At 60.0% G+C, this 15,000-nt stretch overlaps 1 non-coding gene across 1 annotated transcript; it reads right to left on the reverse strand.

Moving 5' to 3' along the window:
- Window positions 1–4,055: 4,055 nt before the first annotated feature.
- Window positions 4,056–4,174, reverse strand: LOC131870548 (5S ribosomal RNA). The gene has a single exon (XR_009368854.1). It is a non-coding gene; the product is annotated as a 5S ribosomal RNA (ribosomal RNA).
- Window positions 4,175–15,000: the final 10,826 nt, after the last annotated feature.

Genomic DNA, 15,000 nt, shown 5'->3' on the forward strand with positions numbered 1-15,000 from the left:
TGGGCACCTTGGCTGGGTTGCGCGCCTTGGTGGGCACCATGCAGTGCACGAAGTCGGAGCCCGGATTGCCCCGGGCGCGCACCTCCGCCAGGGTGGGCACCTTGGTGCGCACAACTTGCCTGGGCTGCGCACCAGGAAGGGCTCAAGATGGCACCCGCGTTCCGTTTTTTTCACTATCTTTCAGAACGGAAATTTTAAAATCTCGTTTTTTTTTGCCTTTTCTGGAAATTAGTGAAGGCAGCGCATCAAAGGTGCGCAACGCTGGTGCGAACCTGGGAGCGCTCCGATGTGTGCTCCAAGGTGCGGCGTGCACGAAGTCGGACCCCGGTTTGCCCCGGGTGCGCACCTCGCGTGCACCTTGGTGCGCACACCTTGGCTGGGTTGCGCGCCCTGGTGGGCACCATGGTGCGCACCAAGGAGCGCTCCGAAGTGTGCTCCAAGGTGCGGCGTGCACGAAGTCGGAGCCCGGTTTGCCCCGGGTGCGCACCTCGCGTGCACCTTCGCCGCGGTGGGCACCATGGCGTGCACGAAGTCGGAGCCCGGTTTGCCCCGGGTGCGCACCTCGCGTGCACCTTCGCCGGGGTGGGCACCTTGGTGTGCAGACCTTGGCTGGGTTGCGCGCCCTGGTGGGCACCATGGTGCGCACCAAGGAGCGCTCCGAAGTGTGCTCCAAGATGCGGCCTGCACGAAGTCGGAGCCCGGTTTGCCCCGGGTGTGCACCTCGGGTGGGCACCTTGGTGCGCATGCCTTGCCTGGGCTGCGCACCAGGGCGGGCTCAAGATGGCACCCGCGTTCCTTTTTTTTCACTATCTTTCAAAACGGAAATTTTAAAATCTCATTTTTTTTTGCCTTTTTCTGGAAATTAGTGAAGGCAGCGCATCAAAGGTGCGCACCTCGCTGCCCACCACGGTGCGCAACGCCGGTGGGCACCCGGGAGTGCTTCGAAGTGTGCTCCAAGGTGCTGCGTGCACGTTGTCGGAGCCCGGTTTGCCCCGGGTGCGCACCTCGCGTGCACCTTCGTCGGGGTGGGCACCTTGGCTGGGTTTGCCCCGGCTGCGCTCCGAAGCGGGGTTATTGGAGCGCCGCCTCTTTTTTTGTCGGAGCGTTTGGTGGGGTTTCTCGCATTGGCTCTTCCGAGGCCCGGTTGCCACCCTGGCGCGCACGAAGTCGGAAGTAGGGTTAATTGCCCGGGTGCGCACCTTTGCCAGGGTGGGCACCTTACCTGGGCTGCGCACCAGGGCGGGCTCAAGATGGCACGCGCGTTCCGTTTTTTTCACTATCTTTCAAAACGGAAATTTTAAAATCTCCTTTTTTTTTTGCCTTTTCTGGAAATTAGTGAAGGCAGCGCATCAAAGGTGCGCACCTCGCTGCCCACCTTGGTGTGCTCTGAGGTGCGCACCCGGGAGCGCTACGAAGTGTGCTCCAAGGTGCGGCGTGCACGTTGTCGGAGCCCGGTTTGCCCCGGGTGCGCACCTCGCCTGCACCTTGGCCGGGGTGGGCACCTTGGCTGGGTTTGCCCAGGGTGCGCTCCGAAGCGGGGTTACTGGAGCGCCCCCTCTTTTTTTGTCAGAGCGTTTGGTGGGGTTTCTCGCATTGGCTCTTCCCAGGCCCGGTTGTTGGGTGCGCTCCCACCCTGGCGCGCGCGAAGTTGGAAGTTGGGTTAATTGCCCGGGCGCGCACCTTCGCCAGGGTGGGCACCTTGGTGCGCACACCTTGGCTGGGCTGCGCACCAGGGCGGGCTCAAGATGGCACCAGCATTCCCTTTTTCTCACTATCTTTCAAAACGGAAATTTTAAAATCTCGTTTTTTTTTTGCCTTTTATGGAAATTAGTGAAGGCATCGCATCAAAGGTGCGCACCTCGCTGCCCACCTTGGTGTGCTCCGAGGTGCCCACCACGGTGCGCAACGCCGGTGCGAACCCGGGAGCGCCCCGATGTGTGCTCCAAGGTGCGGCGTGCACGAAGTCGGACCCCGGTTTGCCCCGGGTGCGCACCTCGCGTGCACCTTGGTGCGCACACCTTGGCTGGGTTGCGCGGCCTGGTGGGCACCATGGTGCGCACCAAGGAGCGCTCCGAAGTGTGCTCCAAGGTGCGGCGTGCACGAAGTCGGAGCCCGGTTTGCCCCGGGTACGCACCTCGCGTGCACCTTCGCCGGGGTGGGCACCTCGGCTGGGTTGCGCGCCCTGGTGCGCACCAAGGAGCGCTCCGAAGTGTGCTCCAAGGTGCGGCGTGCACGAAGTCGGAGCCCGGTTTGCCCCGGGTGCGCACCTTCGCCGCGGTGCGCACCATGGCGTGCACGAAGTCGGAGCCCGGTTTGCCCCGGGTGCGCACCTCGCGTGCACCTTCGGCGGGGTTGCGCGCCCTGGTGGGCACCATGGTGCGCACCAAGGAGCGCTCCGAAGTGTGCTCCAAGGTGCGGCGTGCACGAAGTCGGAGCCCGGTTTGCCCCGGGTGCGCACCTCGCGTGCACCTTCGGCGGGGTTGCGCGCCCTGGTGGGCACCATGGTGCGCACCAAGGAGCGCTCCGAAGTGTGCTCCAAGGTGCGGCGTGCACGAAGTCGGAGCCCGGTTTGCCCCGGGTGCGCACCTCGCGTGCACCTTCGCCGCGGTGGGCACCATGGCGTGCACGAAGTCGGAGCCCGGTTTGCCCCGGGTGCGCACCTCGCGTGCACCTTCGCCGGGGTGGGCACCTCGGCTGGGTTGCGCGCCCTGGTGCGCACCAAGGAGCGCTCCGAAGTGTGCTCCAAGGTGCGGCGTGCACGAAGTCGGAGCCCGGTTTGCCCCGGGTGCGCACCTCGCGTGCACCTTCGCCAGGGTGGGCACCTCGGTGCGCACACCTTCTCAATGTTTTCTTGCCTTTTCTGGAAATTGGTGAAGGCAGCGCATCAAAGGTGCGCACCTCGGTGTGCTCCGAGGTGCGAACCCGAGAGCGCTCCGAGGTGCCCACGAAGTCGAAAGTCGGGTTAATTGCATTGTTTTCCCCGGGTGCGCTCCGAGGTGCGCAACATCGGCGCGCACCAAGGAGGGCTCCGAAGTGTGCTCCAAGGTGCGCACGATGGCGTGCACCTCTGGTGCGCACGATTCGGAGCTCGGTTTGACCGGGGTGCGCACACCTTGGCTGGGTTGCGCACCTTTTGTGCGCTCCAAGGTGCGCACGAAGTCGGAGCTCGGTTTGCCCCGGGTGCGCACCTTCGCCAGGGTGCGCACCTTGATGCGCACGCCTTGGCTGGGCTGCGCACCTTGGTGGGCGCCATGGTGCGCACCTTTCGTGCGCTCCAAGGTGCGCACGAAGTCGGAGCTCGGTTTGCCCCGGGTGCGCACCTTGGTGGGCGCCATGGTGCACTCCGAGGTGCCCAAGATTGGTGCGCACCAAGGAGCGCTCCGAAGTGCGCTCCAAGGTGCGCGCGAAGTCGAAAGTTGGGTTAATTGTCCGGTTTGCCTCGGGTGCGCACCTTGCGTGCACCTTCGCCAGGGTGGGCGCCTTGGTGCGCACACCTTGGCTGGGCTGCGCACACCTTGGCACCCGCGTTTCCTTCATTTTAAATTTTTTTTTTTTACAATCTCTCAAGTGGGAAATTCTATAATCTCAACTTTTTTTGCCTTTTCAGGAAACTTTTGAATGGAGCGCATCATTGGTGCGCTCCGAAGTGTGCTCCAAAGCTCTCTCCAGCTGCGTGCACCTGCCCCGGCCGCGCACCCGGCCCCGCCCAGCTTCGCTCACCTGTCCCGGGCGTCTGGTGCGGAACCTTAGAGTAAGAAACATCACCGTGCACCTTGGCCAACGTGCGCGACTCGACCGAGCGCGCACTGGCCGAGGTGCACACCGATTTCACCTGGGTGCGCGCGCAGCACCTCGGGCGCACCGGGGTGCGCGCACAACGCCCGGGTTGCACCGTGGCCTGTGTGCTCGGGGCGCCTCGGGTGCGCGCTCGGTGTCGCCCCCGCGCGCGCGGTAGTGCGGGCAGCGCACCCCGGCCCGGCCCGGCCCCGACGAGAACGCAAACGGGCAAAAGGTTTATTCAAATAGCATTGCGACGCCCGGCGAAAAACTAAAAAAGGGTGCAACACCGGGACTTCCCGGGAGGTCACCCATCCCAGTACTACTCCGGCCCAAGCGCGCTTAACTGCGGAGTTCTGATGGGATCCGGTGCACTAACGCTGGTATGATCGCACCCGTTATGAGCTTGTCGCAGTGTGTACTTAGCAAACCGCGACCCACGTGCGAATCCACCCCGGCCACCCACCCCCGTCGAGGTGCACACCCTCCCTCGCGAAGTGCGCCCCGTTCGCCAAGTGTGAGCCCTGCCCGGGTGCGCGCACCTTGCTAGGGCGTCGGGTGTGCACCCGGCCCGGCCTACGTGCGTGCACCTGGAGGGGGCGTCGTGTGCGTGCAGTGTCCCGTCTGCAACGCGGTGCCCACACACCACCTCGGGCGCAACGACCTGCGCTCACATGTGGGCCGAGTGCACCTTGGTGCATGTTCGGGGCGCCTCGGGTGCACGCTCGATCTTGCCCCGGTGCACCAAGGCGCTCGGTTTGCCCCGGGTGCGCACTTGGTGCAAGGTGGGCACCCAAAATAGGGATCAAGCACCAAAACACAAGTTTCGGGATGCAAAATGGGACCCAAGGACCACAAATGCGTTCCAAGACCCATGATGGGTCCACGAGAACAAAAATGTGTTCCGAGACTTAATAAACAAATATTGGGTTTTAGGAGAAGAAACATGCTCTGATGCCCAAAACGAGAATCGACCCCGAAAAGGCCACAGGCCAAAAGTGGGATGCGAGACAAAAAAAAATGGGACCCGAGGACCAAAATTGGGTTCCCAGGTCGAAGACAGGGCAACCGGACAAGAAACGACCTCTAAGGCTCGAAATGAGTCCCGACGACTAAAACTTGACAAGAAGCACCCATCAGGCACCCAACTCGACACCCATGGGATGCCGACCCACCCGGGCTTCCACCTAGCACACCTTGGCACCCACCCACCCTCGCACCCAACCTCGCACCCAACTTAGCACCTTTGAACCCACATTGGCACTCACCCTGACCCTGGCACCTTGGAACCCACATTGGCACTCACCTTGACCCTGGCACCCACCTTTGCACTCACCTTGGGACCCACCCTGGCTCCCACCTCGGCACCCACCCAGACACCCACCTTGGTTCCTTGGCACCCACCTTGGATCCTTGGCACCCACCCCGACACCCACCTTGGCACGCAACTTGGCTACTTGCCACCCACCTTGGCTCCTTGACGCCCACCCCGACAACCACCCCGTGACCTACCCTGGCTAGGGTTGGTGCACACCCACCCTGGTGCCCACCTTGGCACCCACCCTATGACCCACCTTGGCACGCACCTTAGTACCCACCCCGTTACCCACCCTAGGACCCACCCCGTGACCCACCTTGGCCAGGGTGGGTGCACCCACCCTGGTGCCCACCTTGGCACCCACCCATCCTAGCACCCAGCCTGTGACCGGGCTTGGAACCCAACCTTGCACCCGCACCCGTCTTGGCCAGTGTGGGTGCGCACCCATCCTGGCACCCACGTTGTGACACACCCTTTAACCCACGCACCCTAGCACCCACGTTGGCACCCACCTTGGAACCCAACCTAGCAACTTGGCACCCACCCCGTGACCCACCTTGGCATCCACCATAGCAGTCGCCGACTTGGCACCCACCTCGGCACCCACCTTGACACTTGTGGACCCACCTTGCCACTCACCCTAGCATCGACCCATCCTAGCACCCACCCTGGCACCTTTGCACCCTAGCACTCACCCATCCTAGCACCTAACCTGTGACCCACCTTGACACTCACCCTCGCACCCACCTTGGAACCCAACCTAGCACCCACCCACCCTGACACCAACCCTAGCACCTACCCACCCTTGCACCCACCCTGTGACCCATCTTGGCACCCACCCATCCTACCACTCAACCTATCACCCACCTTCTCACCCACCTTGGCATCCACCTTAGCACCCACCCACACTGGCACCTTGGCACCCACCTCGGGCAAGGTGGGTGCACACCCACCCTGGCACCCAATTTAGAACCCACCGAGCATGTTACCCACCTTGGCACCCACATTGCAGCCCACCCTAGTACCCACCCTATGACCCACATTGGCATCCACACCCTAGCACCCAGGCACCTCGACACCCGCCTTGACACCCACCCTAGCACTGAACCTGTGACCCACCTTGGAACTCACCCTAGAACCCACCCACCCTGTGAACCACCTTGGCATCCACCTTAGCACCCACCCACCTTGGCACCCACTCTAGCACTCACCCATCCTAACACCCAACTTGTTACCCACCTTGGCACCCGCCCTCGCGTCCACCTTGAAACCCACCCTAGCACCCACCCACGCAGGAGCCCACCTTGGCACCCAACCTAACACCCACGCATCCTGGCACCCAACTTGTGACCCACCTTGGAACCCACCCTAGTACCCACCTTTGAACCCACTATATCACCAACCCACCTTGGCACCCACCCTATGACCCTCTTTGGAATCCACCCTAGCACGCACCCACCCTGGCACCCACCATGGAGCGCACCCTAGCACCCACCCACCTCGGCACGCACCTCAACACCCACCTTGGTGTGCGCACTGCGCCAACCTCTCAAAGACCCTATGTGGTGCGCTCCAAAGTGTACACCTTTGGTGCGCTCCAAGGTGCGCACCTTTGGTGCACACCGAGGTGCACACCAAAGTGTGCACCGAGGTGAGCACCAAAGTGCACTCCAGGGTGCACACCAAGGCGTGCACCTTTGGTGCGGTCAATGCAAACGAATTCGGAAGTTGGGGTCGATGTCCTAATCGCTGCTGCAGACTACACGTATGAGAATCGGACAAATAGCTTTATATAGGGGAGGTGTTGCGTTTGATGGGTCGACTCCCCTGGTTGTGTGCACTGCACCAACTTCAAAGACCCTGTCTTGTTTAAGAAGTCAAAAGTTGGGGTGGATGTCCTAATCATTGCTGCAGTCTACGCATGTATGAGAATCAGACAAATAGCTTATATAGGGGAGGTGTTGCATTCGGTGGGTTGACTCCCCTGGTTGTGCGCACTGCGCCAACCTCAAAGACCCCGCATAGCAGAAGAAGTCGGAAGTCGGATTTTGGTGAGCACCAAGGCGTGCACCTTTGGTGCGGTCAACGCAGACGAATTCAGAAGTTGGGGTGGATGTCCTAATCGTTGTTGCAGGCTACACATGTATGAGAATCAGACAAATAGCTTATATAGGGGAGGTGTTGGGTTTGATGGGTCAACTCCCTTGGTTGTGCGCATTACGCCAACCTCAAAGACCTTGTTTTCGTTAAGAAGTCAAAAGTTGGGGTCAATGTCCTAATGGCTCCTGCAGGCTACACATGTATGAGAATCGGACAAATAGCTTATATAGGGGAGGTGTTGGGTTTGATGGGTCGACTCCCCTGGTTGTGCGCATTACGTCAACCTCAAAGACCTTGTTTTCGTTAAGAAGTCAAAAGTTGGGGTCGATGTCCTAATTGCTCCTGTAGACTACACATGTATGAGAATCAGACAAATAGCTTATATAGGGGAGGTGTTGGGTTTGATGGGTTGACTCCCCTAGTTGTTCGCATTACACCAACCTCAAAGACCTTGTTTTCGTTTAGAAGCCGAAAGTTGGGGTCGATGTCCTAATTGCTCCTGCAGGCTACGCATGTATGAGAATCAGACAAATAGCTTATATAGGGGAGGTGTTGGGTTTGATGGGTCGACTCCCCTGGTTGTGCGCATTGCGCCAACCTCAAAGACCCTGCATTGCGGATGAAGTCGAAAGTCAGAGTTTGGTGTGCTACAAGGTGTGGTCGAAGGTGCTCACCTAGGTGTGCACCTTTGGAGCACAGGAAAAGTGCCCTCCAAAAGTGCGCACCTTTGGAGTGCACAAAAGTGCCCTCCAAAAGTGCGCACCTTTGGAGCGCAGAAAAGTGCCCTCCAAAAAGTGCCCTCCAAAAGTGCGCACCTTTGGAGCGCAGAAAAGTGCCCTCCAAAAGTGCGCACCTTTGGAGCGCAGAAAAGTGCCCTCCAAAAAGTGCCCTCCAAAAGTGCGCACCTTTGGAGCGCAGAAAAGTGCCCTCCAAAAGTGCGCACCTTTGGAGCGCAGAAAAGTGCCCTCCAAAAAGTGCCCTCCAAAAGTGCGCACCTTTGGAGCGCAGAAAAGTGCCCTCCAAAAAGTGCCCTCCAAAAGTGCGCACCTTTGGAGCGCAGAAAAGTGCCCTCCAAAAAGTGCCCTCCAAAAGTGCGCACCTTTGGAGCGCAGAAAAGTGCCCTCCAAAAAGTGCCCTCCAAAAGTGCGCACCTTTGGAGCGCAGAAAAGTGCCCTCCAAAAAGTGCCCTCCAAAAGTGCGCACCTTTGGAGCGCAGAAAAGTGCCCTCCAAAAGTGCGCACCTTTGGAGCGCACAAAAGTGCCCTCCAAAAGTGCGCACTTTTGGTGCGCACCAAGGCGCTGGTTCGGTCGTTGCAGGCGAGTTCGGAAGTTGGGGTCGATGTCCTGAGCGGAGGTGCAAACTACACAGGTGTCGGAATCGGACAAATAGCTTATATAGGGGAGGTGTATGCTTCGATGGGTCGACTCCCCAGGTTGAGCGCACCGCGCCAACCTCAAAGACCCTACGGTATGGATGAAGTCGGAAGTTGGGTCCGATGACCAATTCGATTAGTAGGTATGCTCATGAGGTCGGAATTTGGGTCCGATGACCTGCCATGTGCAGGAAGGCGAATGTTGACACTGTGCGTTGCAAGGTGCACACCAAGGCGCTGGTGCGGTCTTTTTAGTCGAGTTCGGAAGTTGGGGTCGATGTCCTGATCGGAGGTGCAAGCTACACAGGTGTGGGAATCGGACAAATAGCTTATATAGGGGAGGTGTATGCTTCGTTGGGTCGACTCCCCGGGTTGAGCGCACCGCGCCAACCTCAAAGACCCTACGGTATGGATGAAGTCGGAAGTTGGGTCCGATGACCGATTCGATATGTAGGCATACTCGCGAGGTCGGAATTTGGGTCCGATGACCTGCCACGTGCAGGAAGGCGAATGTTGGCACTGTGCGTTGCAAGGTGCGCACCAAGGCGCTGGTTCGGTCGTTGGAGGCGAGTTCGGAAGTTGGGGTCGATGTCTTGATCGGAGGTGCAAACTACACAGGTGTGGGAATCGGACAAATAGCTTATATAGGGGAGGTGTATGCTTCGTTGGGTCGACTCCCCGGGTTGAGCGCACCGCGCCAACCTCAAAGACCCTACGGTATGGATGAAGTCGGAAGTTGGGTCCGATGACCGATTCGATATGTAGGCATACTCGCGAGGTCGGAATTTGGGTCCGATGACCTGCCATGTGCAGGAAGGCGAATGTTGGGACTGTGCGTCGCAAGGTGCGCACCAAGGCGCTGGTGCCGTCGTTGCAGTCGAGTTCGGAAGTTGGGGTCGATGTCCTGGTCAGAGGTGCAAACTACACAGGTGTGGGAATCGGACAAATAGCTTATATAGGGGAGGTGTATGCTTCGATGGGTCGACTCCCTGGGTTGAGCGCACCGCGCCAACCTCAAAGACCCTACAGTATGGATGAAGTCGGAAGTTGGGTCCGATGACCGATTCGATACGTAGGCATATTGGCGAGGTCTGAATTTGTGTCCGATGACCTGCCATGCGCAGGAAGGCGGAATTTGGGTCCGATGACCGAGTTGATGGCGTGCCATGCGCAGAAAGGCGGAATTTGGGTCCGATGACCGAGTTGATGTTGATGGCCCGCCATGCACAGGAAGGCGGAATTTGGGTCCGATGACCGATTTGAAGGCGTGCCATACGCAAAAAGGCGGAGTTTGGGTCCGATGACCGAGTTGATATTGATGGCCCGCCATGCGCAGGAAGGCGGAATTTGGGTCCGATGACCTGACATACGCATGGAGTCCGACTCGGGGGCCGATGTTCGATTCGATGACTTGCATTGTGGGTAAAGTCGGAAGTTGTGGTCTTTGACCCGATTCGATGACCAGACTTCGGCTGCTTGAGAATCGGACAAATAACTTATATAGGGGAGGTAGTGTTCTCGAGCATCCTCCCCCCGTGCCCGTTTATGTCGATTGATGCTGGTGCTCGACTGGTTGGAGCGCTCGGATGCAAAAATCTTGCACCAGGATTTATCGATTGTGATGGACACGGCAAGTCTCCTGATTGCTATGCAGGAGCTCATCGTGAATCTCTATGCGGCCTTGGTATGGACTCGACCTGCGGAATGGTTCGGCAATGGTAGTCGCTCCAACACGTCCTTGCAATGGCCACAGAGGTGATTCGACTAGAGCTCCAGTCTAGCTTTTGGGTTGCTTGGCGGACTGGTATAGCCGCGATCGAGTTCCGGCCATGAACGTTTTAGATAGCTCTTGGGCTTTCTGGGACGGAAGTCGGAAGTTTGGGCTGTTGTCCGATTTGATGACCATTCTTCGGATGTGTGAGAATCGGACAAATAACTTATATAGGGGACTGTGTTGTCTCACGCAGCCCCCTCCGTGCCCCTCTATCTCGACCGATGTTGGTGCTTGAAAGGGTTGGGATCGCTCGGATTTATAAACGTGCACCACCATTTGTCGAGTGTGAGGGACGCGGCAGGTCTCCTAAATGCTATGCGGGCGCTCTCTGAGAATCTCTATCCGGCCTCGACACAGACTAGTCTTGCTGAATGGTTTGGCACTGGTAGTCGATCCAACACGTCGTTGTTGTGGCCGCCTAGGCGATTCGATTCGAGCCCCCGTCTAGCTTTTGGGTTGCTTGGCGGATTTTGCCCTATCCGCAAGTGAGCTCGGTCCCTAAACGTTCGAGAAACCCGATTGCTATGCGCCGACTCTCTTTCTTGCGAGCCTCCATCTAGCTTTTGGGTCTCTACGGAACGGAAGTCGGAATCTGGGACCGTTGTTTGATTCGACGAGGCAGACTACGGTTGTGCGAGAATCGGACAAATAACTTATATAGGGGAGGTGTTGACTGGAGCATTCTCCCCCGTGCCCCTCTAACTCGACCAATGCTGGCGCTCGAACGGTGGTAGCGCTCGGATTTTCATTGAGCGCCAGCATTGGTCGATTTAGAGGGGCATGCGAGATTCCCGAATGCTATGCGAGGGCTCTAACGGAAATGTCTATTGGTTTCGGTATGGATGCAATTGCGAGTGGTTCGGCAAAGGTAGTCGTTCCGATGCGTCCATGTCGTGGCCAAATCGATAATTCGATTTGAGCCCTCGTATAGCATTTGGGTCTCTCGATGTGATTCCGCATTCCAGTCCCTTTGGGCACTGCTTGAGCCGCATCCCAGGGGGTTCCCTTCCCAATAATCTGCCTCGCAACCCGATTGCTATGCGGTGAGGCTCCTCGGCCGCCTCGGAACTATCTGTGTATCAGACGCATCGCGGGATAAGGGGTTGGCAACGGTAGTCGCCCCAAGCGCGTCCGATGCTTGGACCATTCCGAGGCGGCCCTGAAGCCTCTTCCGTCTAGCCGTTGGGTCCTTCTCGCCGCATCCCTCGCCTCGCACCCCGATTGCTATGCGGTGAGGCTCCTCGGCCGCCTCGGAACTATCTGTGTATCGGACGCGTCGCGGGATAAGGGGTTGTCACTGGTAGTCGCCCCAAGCGCGTCCGATGCTTGGACCATTCCGAGGCGGCCCTGAAGCCTCTTCCGTCTAGCCGTTGGGTCCTTCTCGCCGCATCCCTCGCCTCGCACCCCGATTGCTATGCGGTGAGGCTCCTCGGCCGCCTCGGAACTATCTGTGTATCGGACGCGTCGCGGGATAAGGGGTTGTCATTGGTAGTCGCCCCAAGCGCGTCCGATGCTTGGACCATTCCGAGGCGGCCCTGAAGCCTCTTCCGTCTAGCCGTTGGGTCCTTCTCGCCGCATCCCTCGCCTCGCACCCCGATTGCTATGCGGTGAGGCTCCTCGGCCGCCTTGGAACTATCTGTGTATCGGACGCGTCACGGGATAAGGGGTTGTCACTGGTAGTCGCCCCAAGCGCGTCCGATGCTTAGACCATTCCGAGGCGGACCCGAAGCCTCTTCCGTCTAGCCGTTGGGTCCTTCTCGCCGCATCCTTCGCCTCGCACCCCGATTGCTATGCGGTGAGGCTCCTCGGCCGCCTCGGAACTATCTGTGTATCGGACGCGTCGCGGGATAAGGGGTTGTCACTGGTAGTCGCCCCAAGCGCGTCCGATGCTTGGACCATTCCGAGGCGGACCCGAAGCCTCTTCCGTCTAGCCGTTGGGTCCTTCTCGCCGCATCCCTCGCCTCGCACCCCGATTGCTATGCGGTGAGGCTCCTCGGCCGCCTTGGAACTATCTGTGTATCGGACGCGTCGCGGGATAAGGGGTTGTCACTGGTAGTCGCCCCAAGCGCGTCCGATGCTTGGACCATTCCGAGGCGGACCCGAAGCCTCTTCCGTCTAGCCGTTGGGTCCTTCTCGCCGCATCCCTCGCCTCGCACCCCGATTGCTATGCGGTGAGGCTCCTCGGCCGCCTTGGAACTATCTGTGTATCGGACGCGTCGCGGGATAAGGGGTTGTCACTGGTAGTCGCCCCAAGCGCGTCCGATGCTTGGACCATTCCGAGGCGGACCCGAAGCCTCTTCCGTCTAGCCGTTGGGTCCTTCTCGCCGCATCCCTCGCCTCGCACCCCGATTGCTATGCGGTGAGGCTCCTCGGCCGCCTTGGAACTATCTGTGTATCGGACGCGTCGCGGGATAAGGGGTTGTCACTGGTAGTCGCCCCAAGCGCGTCCGATGCTTGGACCATTCCGAGGCGGCCCCGAAGCCTCTTCCGTGTAGCCGTTGGGTCCTTCTCGCCGCATCCCTCGCCTCGCACCCCGATTGCTATGCGGTGAGGCTCCTCGGCCGCCTTGGAACTATCTGTGTATCGGACGCGTCGCGGGATAAGGGGTTGTCACTGGTAGTCGCCCCAAGCGCGTCCGATGCTTGGACCATTCCGAGGCGGCCCCGAAGCCTCTTCCGTGTAGCCGTTGGGTCCTTCTCGCCGCATCCCTCGCCTCGCACCCCGATTGCTATGCGGTGAGGCTCCTCGGCCGCCTTGGAACTATCTGTGTATCGGACGCGTCGCGGGATAAGGGGTTGTCACTGGTAGTCGCCCCAAGCGCGTCCGATGCTTGGACCATTCCGAGGCGGACCTGAAGCCTCTTCCCTCTAGCCGTTGGGGCTTTCTCGCCGCATCCCTCGCCTCGCACCCCGATTGCTATGCTGTGAGGCTCCTCGGCCGCCTTGGAACTATCTGTGTATCGGACGCATCGCGGGATAAGGGGTTGGCAGTGGTAGTCGCCCCAAGCGCATCCGATGCTTGGACCATTCCGAGGCGGCCCTGCAGCCTCTTCCGTCTAGCCGTTGGGGCCATCTCGCCGCATCCCCCACCTCGCACCACGATTGCTATGCGGTGAGGCTCCTTGGCCGCCTCGGAACTATCTGTGTATCGGACGCATCGCGGGATAAGGGGTTGTCACTGGTAGTCGCCCCAAGCGCGTCCGATGCTTGGACTATTCCGAGGCGGCCCTGCAGCCTCTTCCGTCTAGCCGTTGGGGCCATCTCGCTGCATCCCCCACCTCCTCGGCCGCCTCGGAACTATCTGTGTATCGGACGCATCGCGGGATAAGGGGTTGGCAGTGGTAGTCGCCCCAAGCGCGTCCGATGCTTGGACTATTCCGAGGCAGCCCTGCAGCCTCTTCCGTCTAGCCTTTGGGGCCATCTCGCCGCATCCCTCGCCTCGCACCCCGATTGCTATGCGGTGAGGCTCCTCGGCCGCCTGGGAACTATCTTCGTATCGGACGCATCGCGGGATAAGGGGTTGTCACTGGTAGTCGCCCCAAGCGCGTCCGATGCTTGGACTATTCCGAGGCGGCCCTGTGGCCTCTTCCGTCTAGCCGTTGGGGCCATCTCGCCGCATCCCCCACCTCGCACCCCGATTGCTATGCGGTGAGGCTCTTCGGCCGCCTTGGAACTATCTTCGTATCGGACGCATTGCGGGATAAGGGGTTGTCACTGGTAGTGGCCCCAAGCGCGTCTGATGCTTGGACTATTCCGAGGCGGCCCTGCAGCCTCTTCCGTCTAGCCGTTGGGGCCATCTCGCCGCATCCCCCACCTCGCACCCCGATTGCTATGCGGTGAGGCTCCTCGGCCGCCTTGGAACTATCTTCGTATCGGACGCATCGCGGGATAAGGGGTTGTCACTGGTAGTCGCCCCAAGCGCGTCCGATGCTTGGACTATTCCGACGCGGCCCTGTGGCCTCTTCCGTCTAGCCGTTGGGGCCATCTCGCCGCATCCCCCACCTCGCACCCCGATTGCTATGCGGTGAGGCTCCTCGGCCGCCTTGGAACCATCTTCGTATCGGACGCATCGCGGGATAGGGGGCTGTCACTGGTAGTCGCCCCAAGCGTGTCCGATGCTTGGACCATTCCTAGGCGGCCCTGAAGCCTCTTCCGTCTAGCCGTTGGGGCCTTCCCGCCCCATCCCTCGCCTCGCACCCCCGATTGCTATGCGGTGAGGCTCCTCGGCCGCCTTGGAACCATCTGTGTATCGGACGCATCGCGGGATAAGGGGTTGGCACTGGCAGTCGCCCCAAGCGCGTCCGATGCTTGGACCATTCCGAGGTGGCCCTGAAGCCTCTTCCGTCTAGCCGTTGGGGCCTTCCCGCCCCATCCCTCGCCTCGCACCCCGATTGATATGCGGTGAGGCTCCTCGGCCGCCTTGGAACTATCTGTGTATCGGACGCATCGCGGGATAAGGGGTTGGCACTGGTAGTCGTCCCAATCGCATCCGATGCTTGGACCATTCCGAGGCGGCCCTGCAGCCTCTTCCGTTTAGCCGTCGGGGCCTTCCCGCCGCATCCCTCGCCTCGCATCCCGATTCCTATGCGGTGAGTCTTCTCGGCCGCCGCGGAACTATACCTGTTATTGCTACTGCATCCTTCGGCTGGTAACCTCCTC

Source organism: Cryptomeria japonica, unplaced genomic scaffold, assembly GCF_030272615.1.
Source record: "Cryptomeria japonica unplaced genomic scaffold, Sugi_1.0 HiC_scaffold_336, whole genome shotgun sequence".
In the NCBI taxonomy this organism is placed as follows: Eukaryota; Viridiplantae; Streptophyta; class Pinopsida; order Cupressales; family Cupressaceae; genus Cryptomeria; species Cryptomeria japonica.